Source organism: Hordeum vulgare, chromosome 6H (assembly GCF_904849725.1).
Source record: "Hordeum vulgare subsp. vulgare chromosome 6H, MorexV3_pseudomolecules_assembly, whole genome shotgun sequence".
In the NCBI taxonomy this organism is placed as follows: Eukaryota; Viridiplantae; Streptophyta; class Magnoliopsida; order Poales; family Poaceae; genus Hordeum; species Hordeum vulgare.
In genome coordinates, this window is record NC_058523.1 from 404,220,201 (window position 1) to 404,235,580 (window position 15,380).

Below are 15,380 nucleotides of genomic sequence, written 5' to 3' on the forward strand. Positions count from 1 at the left end.
CGTGCCACCTCTAGAACATGAGAGAGAGAGATCAAACACATAGCTAATGGTGCATACGCTCAGCCCCGAGGGTGATCAAACACATAACATACATGTCATGACCATAATCATCATCGATAACAACTTTGTTGTCATAGTCAATTGAAGCCTCTTCCAAAATAGTGGACTCTTCACAAAATAAAGTCATGAACTCTCCAAATCCACTTTTATCATTATGAAAAGATTCAACACCCTCTGAAATAGTGGTTCATTTGTACCTAGAGTTGATACTCTTCCAAACCCAGTTTCATCAATATAATCATCATAAATAGGAGGCATGCTTTCATCATAATAAATTTTCTCATCAAAACATGGGGGACTAAAAATATCACCTTCTTCAAACATAGCATCCCCAAGCTTGTGGATTTGAATATAATTAGCATCATGGATATTCAGAGAAATCATACTAACAATATTACTATCATGCACATCATTCAAGTAATTCACATTGAGCATTTTTATAAATTCTTCCTCTAACAATTGAGCACAATTTTCAGAACCACTAATTTCCTGGAAGACAATATAAAGATGAAGGAAATGAGGCAACCTAAATTCCATTTTTTGTATTTTTATTTTATAAAATTAAACTAGTGAAAAACAAGAAATTAAAAGATTTAATTGAAAGATCTAAATGTATAAATTCAAGCACTCGCCTCCTCAGCAATGATGCCAAAAAAGAGCTTGATGTCTAATACACAACTTTATTCTTTTAGACGTTGCTGGGCCTGCAATTGCCCAGGTTTGCAGGACAACAACAAATTCCCTCAAGTCGATGACCTAAGGGTTATCAATCCATGGGAGTTGTAGGATGAAGATGGTCTCTCTCAAACAACCCCCAATCAAATACAAGAAATCTCGTGTGTCCCCAACACACCCAATACAATGGTAAACTGTATAGGTGCACTTGTTCGGCGAAGATATGGTGATACAAGTGTAGTATGGATAGTAGATATAGGTTTTTGTAATATGAAAATAAAAAAATACCAAGGTACAAAGTGGAAAACCATTAGCAAAACATGGTATAAATGCTGGGAAATAATGCCTAGGGTTCATACTTTCACTAGTCCAATCTCTGAGCAATGCTAACATAGTAGCATCATATGGTCATCCCTTAGCATGCAACAAAGAATCACTCCAAAGTTCCTATTAGCGAAGAATATAATAAGAAGTTGTTGTTGGCAGCGAGCCACCTCAAAGTTAGTCTTTCTGTTCAATCTTATGGGCCATTCCTATAAATGTCACAAACATCCCTAGAGTTTGAACTACAATAACACCCATGATACTTATCAATCAACCATAATGTCACCTAGATACTCCAATGTCATCTCAAGTATGCATGGGCTAATTATATGCATGCATCAAACAATTTCAGATTCGTCATATTGAATCCAACACAAAGAACATCAAAGAGTACCCCAAGATTTATATCGGAGAATGGAGTATGAAAACATGCAATCCCCATGTCACTACGGGAATCCGCATGCAACACATAAATCAAGTGTTCTCAAATCCAATATTCAATCTAAAATAACGAGATATCAAAGGGAAAGAATCAATTCATCACAACAAGATAACATGGGAAGAACACCATATGATCCGACTATATTAACAAAGCCCACGATACATCAAGATGGTGCCATCACAAGATGACACATGAGAGAGATCAAACACATAACCACTACTAAAGTTCAGAAATTTGCCGTCTGCCAAGGCGGACGGCAAAGGGGGCAACCACGGACGGCAAAGGCTTTGCCGTCTGCCCCCTCATGGCAAAGTAGACGGTAAAAAAAATCCGGTGAAGAGGCTCTTTGCCGTCTGCTTTCACAAAGCGGACGGCAAAGAATCTTTGCCATGAGGGGGCAGACGGCAAAATAAATGGGACGACATATATTGCAACGTCCCCGTTATGTGTTAACGGCAGGCCTCCTCTCTTTGTCGTCTGCCTTCCCCCCTTTGCCATGTGGGGGCTGACGGCAAAGAGGGGAGAGAGAGGGGGCAGATTCCCCCTTTGCCGTCTTCCTTCCCCCCTTTGCCATGTGGGGGCAGACGGCAAAGAGGGGAGAGAGAGGGGGCAGATTCCCCCTTTGCCATGTGCCTTCCCCCCTTTGCCATGTGGGGGCTGACGGCAAAGAGGGGAGAGAGAGGGGGCAGATTCCCCCTTTGCCATGTGCCTTCCCCCCTTTGCCATGTGTTGGCAGACGGCAAAGAGGGGAAAGAGAGGGGGCAGATTCCCCCTTTGCCATGTGCCTCCCCCTTTGCCATGTGTTGGCAGACGGCAAAGAGGGGAGAGAGAGGGGGCAGATTCCCCCTTTGCCATGTGTCTCCCCCCTTTGCCATGTGTTGGCAGACGGCAAAGAGGGGAACCAGCCCCTTTTTTATTTAATTTTTGTTATATCCAGCATTTTTAACAATAATCAGGATATATATATATATATTTGACATAAATAAATTTCTTTCCATACTCATAACCATATTAAAATAACTCTCATCCATAGTGCATATATTATGCAAGTTACATCCGTACCAAACCATATATTACACCAGTTTCATCCACGTGCATACAAAGTTTCATATATTCATATACTACAACAGTTTCAATACAACCCATGGTACAAGAAATCATCTTCAAGCATTCCATCAACCAAGCTTCCCGTGAAGTGAAGGTAATCTGCAAAATGACAAATAAGAAAGTTAGAAAAATAATACTAGATGAAGTAGTGTATATATAGGTTATTTCGGAGAGAAATTAGCTAAGTATAGACCATTTAGGAGCTAACTAAGCTAATTATGTCATTTAGGTGGAACCCTAGCTAACTATAGGAGAAGAGAAAGAGAAGAATAAGTAAAAGAAGAAGGAGGAGGAGGAGAAGGAGAAGGAAGAGGAGAAGAAGAAGAAAAAGGAGGAGGAGGAGGAGGAGGAGAAGGAGAAGGAAGAGGAGAAGGAGAAGAAGAAGGAGAAGAAGGAGAAGAAGAAGGAGAAGAAGGAGAAGAAGAAGGAGAATGAGCGGGAGCTCCTTCTCCTTCTTCTCCTTCTTCTTCTCCTTCTTCTCCTTCTTCTTCTTATCCTTTTGTCCCCTTCTTCTCATTTTTCCTCTTTCTTCTCCTTTTTCCTCTTCCTTCCTTTCATTTTCCTCTTTTTCTCTTCTTGTCCCCTTCTTCGGGCTAAATTGGCTAAGAATGCCTTTTTGGAGCTAATTATGTCATTTCGAGGATAATTAGCTAAGTATAGGTCATTTTTTATTAAATAGGCCATTTTGGAGCTAACTAAGCAAATTGTGTCATTTCGTAGGATAATTAGCCAATTTAGCCTTTCTTGGATAAGTCTAAGCTACGTAGAAGAAGAGATAGAGAAGAAGAAGTAAAATAAGGAGGAGGAGGAGGAGGAGGAGGAGGAGAAGAAGAAGGAAGAGGAGAAGAAGAAGAAAAGCAGAAGGAGAAGGAGAAGAAGAAGGAGAAGGAGAAGGAGGAAGAAGGAGGAAGAATAAGGAGAAGGAGGAGCTCCTTCTCCTTCTCCTCCTTCTTCTCCTTCTTCTCGTTCTTCTTCTCCTCCTCCCTCTCCTCCTTCTTATTCTCCTCATTTTTCCTCTTCCTTCCTTTCATTTTTCCTCTTTTTCTCTTCTTGTCCCCTTCTTCGGGCTAAATTGGCTAAGAATGCCTTTTTGGAGCTAATTATGCCATTTCGAGGATAATTAGCTAAGTATAGGTCATTTTTTTATTAAATAGGCCATTTTGGAGCTAACTAAGCTAATTATGTCATTTCGTAGGATAATTAGCCAATTTAGCCTTTCTTGGATGAGTCTAAGCTACGTAGAAGAAGAGATAGAGAAGAAGAAGTAAAATAAGGAGGAGGAGGAGGAGGAGGAGGAGAAGAAGAAGGAAGAGGAGAAGAAGAAGAAAAGAAGAAGGAGAAGGAGAAGAAGAAGGACAAGGACAAGGAGGAAGAAGGAGGAAGATTCTCCTTCTTCTTCTCCTCCTCCCTCTCCTCCTTCTTCTTCTCCTCATTTTTCCTCTTCCTTCCTTTCATTTTCCTCTTTTTCTCTTCTTGTCCCCTTCTTCGGGCTAAATTGGCCAAGAATGCCTTTTTGGAGCTAATTATGTCATTTCGAGGATAATTAGCTAAGTATAGGTCATTTTTTATTAAATAGGCCATTTTGGAGCTAACTAAGCTAATTATGTCATTTCGTAGGATAATTAGCCAATTTAGCCTTTCTTGGATGAGTCTAAGCTACGTAGAAGAAGAGATAGAGAAGAAGAAGTAAAATAAGGAGGAGGAGGAGGAGGAGAAGAAGAAGGAAGAGGAGAAGAAGAAGAAAAGAAGAAGGAGAAGAAGAAGGAGAAGGAGAAGGAGGAAGAAGGAGGAAGAAGAAGGAGAAGGAGCTCCTCCTTCTCCTTCTCCTCCTTCTTCTCCTTCTTGTCCTTCTTCTTCTCCTCCTCCCTCTCCTCCTTCTTCTTCTCCTCATTTTTCCTCTTCTTTCCTTTCATTTTCCTCTTTTTCTCTTCTTGTCCCCTTCTTCGGGCTAAATTGGCTAAGAATGCCTTTTTGGAGCTAATTATGTCATTTCAAGGATAATTAGCTAAGTATAGGTCATTTTTTATTAAATAGGCCATTTTGGAGCTAACTAAGCTAATTATGTCATTTCGTAGGATAATTAGCCAATTTAGCCTTTCTTGGATGAGTCTAAGCTACGTAGAAGAAGAGATAGAGAAGAGGAAGTAAAATAAGGAGGAGGAGGAGGAGGAGAAGAAGAAGGAAGAGGAGAAGAAGAAGAAAAGAAGAAGGAGAAGGAGAAGAAGGAGAAGGAGAAGGAGGAAGAAGGAGGAAGAAGAAGGAGAAGGAGGAGCTCCTTCTCCTTCTCCTCCTTCTTCTCCTTCTTCTCCTTCTTCTTCTCCTCCTCCCTCTCCTCCTTCTTCTTCTCCTCCTTTTTCCTCTTCCTTCCTTTCATTTTCCTCTTTTTCTCTTATTGTCCCCTTCTTCGGGCTAAATTGGCTAAGAATGCCTTTTTGGAGCTAATTATGTCATTTCAAGGATAATTAGCTAAGTATAGGTCATTTTCTATTAAATAGGCCATTTTGGAGCTAACTAAGCTAATTATGTCATTTCGTAGGATAATTAGCCAATTTAGCCTTTCTTGGATAAGTCTAAGCTACATAGAAGAAGAGATAGAGAAGAGGAAGTAAAATAAGGAGGAGGAGGAGGAGGAGAAGAAGAAGGAAGAGGAGAAGAAGAAGAAAAGAAGAAGGAGAAGGAGAAGAAGGAGAAGGAGAAGGAGGAAGAAGGAGGAAGAAGAAGGAGAAGGAGGAGCTCCTTCTCCTTCTCCTCCTTCTTCTCCTTCTTCTCCTTCTTCTTCTCCTCCTCCCTCTCCTCCTTCTTCTTCTCCTCCTTTTTCCTCTTCCTTCCTTTCATTTTCCTCTTTTTCTCTTATTGTCCCCTTCTTCGGGCTAAATTGGCTAAGAATGCCTTTTTGGAGCTAATTATGTCATTTCAAGGATAATTAGCTAAGTATAGGTCATTTTCTATTAAATAGGCCATTTTGGAGCTAACTAAGCTAATTATGTCATTTCGTAGGATAATTAGCCAATTTAGCCTTTCTTGGATAAGTCTAAGCTACATAGAAGAAGAGATAGAAAAGAATAACTAAAATAAGGAGGAGGAGGAGGAGGAGGAGGAGAAGAAGAAGGAAGAGGAGAAGAAGAAGAAAAGAAGAAGGAGAAGGAGAAGGAGAAGGAGAAGGAGTAGGAGGAAGAAGGAGGAAGAAGAAGGAGAAGGAGGAGCTCCTTCTCCTTCTCCTCCTTCTTCTCCTTCTGCTCCTTCTTCTTCTCCTCCCCCCTCTCCTCCTTCTTCTTCTCGTCATTTTTCCTCTTTCTTCCTTTCATTTTTCCTCTTTTTCTTTTCTTGTCCCCTTCTTCGGGCTAAATTGGCTAAGAATGCCTTTTTGGAGCTAATTATGTCATTTCGAGGATAATTAGCTAAGTATAGGTCATTTTTTATTAAATAGGCCATTTTGGAGCTAACTAAGCTAATTATGTCATTTCGTAGGATAATTAGCCAATTTAGCCTTTCTTGGATGAGTCTAAGCTACGTAGAAGAAGAGATAGAGAAGAAGAAGTAAAATAAGGAGGAGGAGGAGGAGGAGGAGGAGAAGAAGAAGGAAGAGGAGAAGAAGAAGAAAAGAAGAAGGAGAAGGAGAAGAAGAAGGAGAAGGAGAAGGAGGAAGAAGGAGGAAGAAGAAGGAGAAGGAGGAGCTCCTTCTCCTTCTCCTTCTTCTTCTCCTCCTCCCTCTCCTCCTTCTTCTTCTCCTCATTTTTCCTCTTCCTTCCTTTCATTTTCCTCTTTTTCTCTTCTTGTCCCCTTCTTCGGGCTAAATTGGCTAAGAATGCCTTTTTGGTGCTAATTATGTCATTTCGAGGATAATTAGCTAAGTATAGGTCATTTTTTATTAAATAGGCCATTTTGGAGCTAACTAAGCTAATTATGTCATTTCGTAGGATAATTAGCCAATTTAGCCTTTCTTGGATGAGTCTAAGCTACGTAGAAGAAGAGATAGAGAAGAAGAAGTAAAATAAGGAGGAGGAGGAGGAGAAGAAGAAGAAGGAAGAGGAGAAGAAGAAGAAAAGAAGAAGGAGAAGGAGAAGAAGAAGGAGAAGGAGAAGGAGGAAGAAGGAGGAAGAAGAAGGAGAAGGAGGAGCTCCTTCTCCTTCTCCTCCTTCTTCTCCTTCTTCTCCTTCTTCTTCTCCTCCTCCCTGTCCTCCTTCTTCTTCTCCTCATTTTTCCTCTTCCTTCCTTTCATTTTCCTCTTTTTCTCTTCTTGTCCCCTTCTTCGGGCTAAATTGGAAGTCTAGCTATTTTTTATTAAAACACTAGAAATAACATACCTAAGTTAGGGTGGAGCACGGTGGCTCTGGCTTGTTTCACGTGGAGAAGGCTGCCCTGGAGAAGGTTCGACTGTAGAAGGGTCGTGCGATGCGTTTCGGGACATATTCTGGACCAAACATCATTTGCAATGTGTAGTTAGCATGAGGACACTCTTAAGATCACTCCACTAAAATGAAACTCACCGTCCCCGCCACGTTAATGACTGGCATCGGCGGAGGGACTTGGACGTTCTTCTCGCACATAGACTGTACTTTTGGTTTCGACAGGTCAAACTTTTTATTTATTAATGAAACGGACATTCAAATGCAAGATTTGAAATAACATGAAGAAGAAACTTACCACGAAGAGCTCGTATATGGCCCTGGTAGATGCTTCATTCCGTGCCCTCTCTGCCTCCACCAATGCAGTTGTCCTCTCCTCCAGCTCCCTAATTTCCTTATCCTTCTCCGCCATAGCCGCCTGCATTGCCGCTCTCTCTTTCTGAATAGCAGCCTGCAACACAACTCATTGTTAGCAATGTAATCATATTGGTTCCAATGCACAACATAATGCGGAAAGATAGTTGAGTCCATTAAACTAACCTCGATGGCGAGCTCGACTGGCCGTGGACGACGTGTTATCTCCGGACAAGAGCTCGTTTGGCGTGCCTTTATCTGCCGGAGAGTGCTAGGACAACATATAAGGCCATCTCCAATGGCGATCGAGCCATGGGGCCTCCTGTTGCCAGCTATCATCACCAGCTCTGGATCAGTAGGCCCCTCGCTCGGGTTAAAGTCCTCCCCTTTCCTCGCATTCCCGTGATCTCTGTACTTCACGAGCTTGTCGTGGGAGGAGATGTTGGTGAAGTTTTCTAGATGCTCGAGGTCAGACTCAGAGAATGCCTTGACCTTCTTGTACGAGGCAGTATGGGCCATCGCATACAGGTCGTACATCTGTGGCGCCCCCGTCTTATTGTGATGCGCCTAAAAGAGAGAGAGCAGAAAATTGTATTGGTAAAGGGCTCAAGATAGCATTAAGAATGAATTCATTGAGGCATGAAGCAAAACACATACCCAGTTCTCGCCAAATTGGATTAAGTTGACGCTCCCTTGATGGTGTGGCACGCCAACCATTTTGCCACGCCTCTCCTTGGCGTTGTTGTGGCTGGTCTCCCACGTTTCGGAGCACCACTGATCCACCAAGGCCTCCCAACAATCCATCTTATCCACACACCATCTCGGGGGCACCTAAGTTAATAAAGAGAAATTTGAGTGCGTAAGAACCAAATCAAGAAAACTAACTACAAAGCCTTAATAATATGTAATTACCTTCATGTAATGCTCCTTCTCCATCTTAGCATCACGGCACTTCGCCTTATCAATCCTAATACGCCGCGTGGCATAGTAGTCTCGAACAGCCTGCACCCGAGCCTCGTGCCGAAAGTTTTGAAGTAGGCGGCGACATTCGGTTTCGATAACCTTTGCCGCGTCGTCCTCGTATCCCTCCTCACACCTGTAGAAGGTCTGCAAACGAGACAACACCGACTAGTACAATAAATAGCTATGGTTAATTTATAATTGTGTGAAAGAGAAATTACCCAGAACTTTCGGATCACCATGTCCGCCCTCGTGTCACACAAAACACCGTCGATCTCCACCTCCGGCGGGGCCGGGGCACCCAAGTAGTGCTCCCAGGTCATCCCTACCTCTAGCTCCCGACCGGGCAACGTAACAAACCCTGGGAAGTTTTGACGGCAAAGAACACCAAGGACGTTGTTGGGCTTGCGGACACCCTTGGCAACAATCCAACCCCTACAGTATGACAAATTGAAGCCAAAACATTAGATATTTGAGAAAACGCGAAGGCAAAAGGTTAAATAAGAGTAAATTAACTTACTTGTCCCCATTTGGCCTAATCGACAACCTCTGCTCGGGGGTCGCTGGCACAAGCGGGAGCCCCGAACTACCACGCTGGTAGACGGTATCCCCCTCACCCAGCTCCTCGTCGCTACCAGCATGGCCAGTTGGCTCAGGCCAGGTATCCCACTGGGTCTCTTGGGACGTACCCTCATCCCTGCTGTGCTCCGCAGTCGTCTGGAAGGAAGCCTCTGGGACACGAGTCTCGTGGGTCGAAGGCTCGTCGACTTGAGGCTCGTCGACCCGAGGCTCGTGAACCGGAGACCGTGTAGCCTCCACCTCAGACGAATCCACCCTAGAAGTCCTCCTGTGCTCAGGTGAATCAGCTTGGGGTGGTGGCGGAGACCGTGTAGCCCTACCTCTCCCGCGGCCACGTGTACCTTTAGTACAACATAAATACCAACATGAGTAATAAAATGTATATAAATACCAATATGCATACAACATGAGTACAACATAAATACCAACATGAATACAACGTGTACCTTTAGTGCCTCTCGGCTTCGCGGGTGGTCGACCTCCTCTCACGGGGGGTGCTCCTTGCATAGTAGAGAGCAACACTCTCCGAAGAGGCGAGGCAGGAATGGAAGTACCCATCCCATCACCCGCCGACGAAGAAGCAGTCGCGACGTGCTTTCGACCCTTTCCCACCATCTTTCAACACCTGTCATGACAAAGAGTAAATGAAATTAGTACAACATAAATACCAACATGACTAATAAAAATTGAATACCTAACATGAACTCAAAATTTATATATAGTATAATAGTTGAATACCTGACATGAACTAATAACAATCGTCCTCGTCTATATATGCTTCGGGGTCAATAAATGCATCATGATCATCACTATCATCAATAAATGCATCATCATCATCACTATCTAGAAGAACATGTGGAAGGCCACCATTATGTAATCGGTCAAGAAGTGACAGGTCATCCGCAGCAGTAACCTCTTCTTCTTCCAGCTCTTCCTGTTCCGGCTCAGGGGTTAAGACGGATTCACTTTCGCTGTCTACTTCAATGTTCTGGGGTGAAGTAGAGCGGTTCTTGAAACGTTTCTTGCACATACGTGTTTCTTGGAAGAATTCTCCTTCATATGTGTCTGGGTTAATGCGAGGTTCGTAATCCTCTTCATTGAGGGTAGGTGGTCTAAAATGTGGTGGCACTTCATAAACGACATCCCAACCTTTGAGATTTGGATCAGTTTGGCAGGCCCACGGTAGATAGAAAACTTGTGTCGCCTGTTGAGCCGTAATATAGACATCGGGAACATCTAAGTGGGTATTTTGGTTGATTTCGACTAGTCCTATATGTTCATGAGTCCTTCTAGTCTCCCTCGGCTCAAACCAATAACATTTGAAGACTACGACGGTCGGTGGGTTTTCACCATAGAATAGAAGTTCATAAATTCCTTCAACCCTTCCATAATACTCGGTGTCTCCTTCGCCGATAGCAGAGACAGAACAATTTGTAGTCTTTAGGTCGGGCATAGATAGCTCTTTGCCAAAGGTACGAAAGTGATACCCGTTGATGTTGTATTTGTCAAATGAACGGACCTTATAGTCAAAACCATTAGCAACTTGTCTCAACTCGGCGTCCATAGACTCTGCATCAGCCTACAAGTTTAATACGAAAGAATGGATGCATTAGCCGCAAATTAGACCAATAAATCAAATGGGCCCTTAATGGTAATTAATTACCCTTTGTTTGAACCAAGAGATGAAACCAGGATAGTCGCCTCCATGCTTTGCGAGAAGCTCATACTCTTCGACGGAATCCTTTTCGATGACCGCTCCATCCGAGAATTCGGCGATGTATCGACTATATCAAATATCCGGGAATAAGAGTAGTTCAAAGCAATTAGAAGTTGCGGAACAATAAATTACCGAGAACTTAGTCGATGTACGGCCGCACTTCTGTTAGGTTGGTGAAGATATACAATGAAATGGTCCGCCATTCTTCGACATCCAACGATTTCCCTTTCGAAGCACCGGATGGTGCGAGCTTACCTTTGAATAGGCTGAGGTTGGATCGAACTTTTTCTTGATCGCCATCATTGTACTGAGGCTTCGGGTTATGCAAATGATGATTTTTGGCTTCGTAGTGTGCTGTCACGAAGTTTGCCGCCTCCTTAGTAATGAATGCCTCGGCCATCGATGCTTCAATTCTATGTTTATTTTTACACTTAGCTCGAAGCGTCTTCTGCATCCTCTCAGTTGAGTAGCACCATCGATTTTGAACGCCCCCCCCCCCCCATTCTTGCCTCGGTCGGGAGATGCAAAATAAAATGTTGCATTGGATTAAAGAAGCCCGGTGGAAAGATCTTTTCTAATTTGCAGACCAACTCCGGCGCCAACTCTTCCATTTCATCTAGCACGCCAGGCGATAGTTCTTTCGCACAAAGAGAACGGAAGAAATAGCTCAGCTCTGCCAGTACTAGCCATTCATCCTCAGGGATAAAGCCACGCAACATCACCGGCATTACCCGCTCAATCCATATGTGCCAATCATGACTCTCGAGCCCAAATATTTTCAATTTCTCAAGACTCGCTCCCCTCTTTAGATTCGCAGCATACCCATCGGGGAACATCAACCGCATTTTCACCCACAATAGCATTTCCCTCATAGCTGGCCTTTCAAGATTGAACCATGCCTTTGGCTTTGCTATGCTTTGCTTTCCTTTCCGTTGTCGCAAGTTTTGCAACGGTCTATCACATAGAGCCTCCAGGTCGATTCTAGCCTTAGGATTATCTTTTGACTTCCCCTCTATGCCGAACAATGTACCCAAAATGGCCTCCGCAATATTCTTTTCAGTGTGCATCACGTTAATGTTGTGTGGGCAAAGGAGGTCTTTGAAGTAAGGGAGATCCCATAAGCATGACTTGTGAGTCCAGGCGTGTTCCGTATTATACCCTTTGAAGTATCCTGGATGCAAAGGATCAGGCTCAAGAGCGTTTAACTGATCAAGGGTCTGTTGGCCTGTCAACGCAGCTGGTGCAGTGTTTTTGACAACTCTACCTTTGATGAAATTCTTCTTGTCTTTTCTGAACTTATGGTCAGGATCCAGGAATTGTCTATGCATGTCGAAGCAAGAATACTCGCGACCAGCCTGCAGCCAACGGAACTGAACAGCTGCCTTGCATGTGGTGCACGGGAACCTTCCATGCACACACCAGCCAGCGAATAGCGCAAACGCCGGATAATCATGCGTCGAGTACATGTACCACACATGCATTTTGAAATTTGTTTTGGTAGCCGCGTCGTCGGTCTTGATCCCATTATCCCAGGCTTCTTGCAACTCATCCTTAAGCGGCTGCATGTACACATTCATATTCTTCCCCGGATAGTTGGCCCCTGGAATTATCAACGTCAGGAAAATGTTCTTTCTTTTCATAACCTCTCCGGGTGGCAAATTTAGTGGAATGACAAATACAGGCCAACAATTGTATTGTGCTGCCGTCATACCATACACATTGAACCCATCCGTGCTGATGGCAACTCCAGGTTGCCTTGGATCTTCCGATTTATCCTTATGTAATGCATCGAAGTGCCTCCACGCAAAACCATCTGAAGTGTGTACCAGCATCTTGTTCCCATCCGCATCTAGTTCGGTTCTTTTGCCCAATTTGTGCCATGTCATCTGTCTGGCCGTCTCTTCGACCATGAAAAGACGTTGAAGTCTTGGTACGATTGGCAGATATCAAAGAACACTAATGGGGATTTTGGTCTGATTCTTCTCACCCATGCCGTTGTCTACCACAATATACCTGGAAGAATTGCAAATGGGGCAATAGTTCAAGGCCGCATACTCAAGCCTAAATAAGGCACATCCATTCTCACAGGCATGTATCTTCTCATAGGGCATCTTAAGTACACGGAGGATTTTCTCTGACTGGTACAGATTTGCAGGCAGTACATGGCCTTTGGGTAGAAAGCGTCCAAATATCGTCATCATCGCGTCGTAGCATTCTCTGCCTAGGTTGAATTGAGCCTTTAGAGCCATTACTTGCGCGATGGCATCCAGCTAACAAAGCTCAGTCTGCTCGTGGAGAGGATGTTTTGAAGACTCCAGCATTTCATAGAAGGCCTTTGCAGATTCCTCCATCTCATCGTCCGAATCACGAGCATCATCAAAGTCTTGCACCATGTCTTCAATCCCGGTACCATGCTCGTCGGTGCGACGACGAATCACCTCAGCTCTGGCACGTTGGTCAGACTCACCATGAAAAGTCCACACCGTATAATTAGGTGTAAAACCCCACTTCTGCAGGTGTTTACCGATTTCAAACTCTGTCTTCTTTTTCCAGTTGTCGCAGTTGGGACAGGGGCACCATGTTTTATGCTGGCCATTTGCAAATGCGGCTCTCACAAACCCCCTGGTTTTTGTTAAACATTCATGAGTCATGTCTTTCTGACTAGGGTGACCAGTGTACATCCAAGCACGATCACTCATGTTGCCTAGCTACCTATGGGGGCACAAGAAATAAATATATAATTCATCATCTATATTCATACGCTAATCAAGTTTGTCAGTTTTATTACGTCCATGCAACCTACACGCTAATAGGTAAAGATAGGTCCTAATCCCACCCGAGTATGTGTAGACTGGGTTCGTTTTCCCATGCTCTGCTCCAGATGCGACGCAGAATTTCGACAGCACCTCCCCGCTGTTCTCCTGATACACGTCTCGGCAATAAGTAGAGAGGATGTGTACCCGGAGAACAACAGGGGAGGCGCTGACGAAATTCCGCATCGGATCCGGAGCACAGCATACGGGAAAACAAACCCAATCTACACATACTCGGGCTGTCCATGGATAATGTTGGACAATTCGAAAGGATGGCGGTTATAAATATGCAAAGAAATGCATATTTATAGATGTCGCCCTTTTGAATGGGAGACGCATACTGGTCACGCATACTCTTGATTGAAGAAACCTATAGCTAGCAAGTTGCATCGGCACGAAGACCGGGACAGAGCAAATTAAGGGGGTAGGAGGAGAAGTCATTTGTGCTCACCAACAACGCAAGGGCGGAGCTCGTCCAACGCACGTGAAGGTCGTCGAACAACTGCACATTGAAATTCACCCGATCAACACAAATATGATGTTTTTATAATTAACATAACTATATGACCTAACTCATAACTATGTGGGTCAGTGTCATCGGGGGTCGAAGGTCACTGGCGTCGGGGATTGGGGTCTTTTTTGTCAACAAGAGGCCGAAGAGGTGTCGGGGCTCGGGGGTTGGGGGTCAGTGGCGTCGGGGGTCGGGGTCGGGGGTCGGGGTTCGAGGGTGAGTGTTGTCGGGGGTCGGGGGTCGGGGGTCGAGGGTCAGTGGCGTCGGGCGTCGGGGGTCGGGGGTCAGTGGCGTCGGGGGTCGGGGTCGGGGGTCGAGGGTGAGTCTTGTCGGGGGTCGGGGGTCGAGGGTCAGTGGCGTCGGGCGTCGGGGATCAGGGGTCGGTGGCGTCGGGGGTCGGGGTCGGGGGTCGGGGGTCGAGGGTGAGTGTTGTCGGAGGTCGTCGAACAACTGCACATTGAAATTCACACGATCAACACAAATTTGATGTTTTTATAATTAACATAACTATGTGAACTAACTCATAACTATGTGGCTCAGTGTCGTCGGGGGTTGAGGGTCACTAGCGTCGGGGGTTGGGGTCTTTTCGGTCAATAAGAGGCCAAAGAGGTATCCGGGCTCGGGAGTTGGGGGTCAGTGGCGTCACGGTCGGGGTAGGGGGTCGGGGGTCGAGGGTGAGTGGTGTCGGGGGTCAGGGGTCAGTGGCGTCGGGGGTCGGGGGGTCGCGTACTACGGCATCTCCTCCAACTTCATCAGCTACCTGACCGGCCCGCTCGGGGAGAGCACGGCCGCCGCCTCCGCCGTCAACGCCTGGTCCGGCGCCGCGTCCATGTTTCAAAATTTCATTGTTTTGTCCGGTGGAAGCACACACACCACAACATAGTGCTTCCCACGTCGCTGTGCTCATGAATCAGCTGGACCGGGTCGATCTTTTTTTTGGGAGGGTACCGGGTCGATCTTCGAAGATAGAATAATGTGCTCAACCCTAAACCTTTTTCTTTTCTAATGACACCACTTTTTTCTTGAAACACATCATCAGTACTCCCGAGTCAAAAAAATATATTGTTTTTTAGCCATTCCGATGAAGAGGTACTATGAGAAAAAAATATTTTTTGTACATAATAAGTGTCACATGTGGGACACAGAACACATCGGCGTTTTCAAACTACAAATACCATTAAATAGAAACAAAACCAAAAAAACACATCATGCTTGACAACTAATGTTATCATCCTCGTGTCATTAATTTTACCATAAACAATTAGCATATATAGTATAACCTAACAAACTAATTACCACAAACTAATTACCATGAACCTAAAAATGACAAAAGAGAAAAAAACAAAAAAAACAGAAATAAATTTACCTAGAGAGGAAGGGCAGTGTAGGGAGGAGGGGCGGCGCAGGGAGGAGGCGCAGGGAGGAGGGGTGCCGCAGGGAGGAGGGGCGGCGCAGGAGGGGCGGTGTAGGAGGGGCGGCGCCGGGAGGGCAG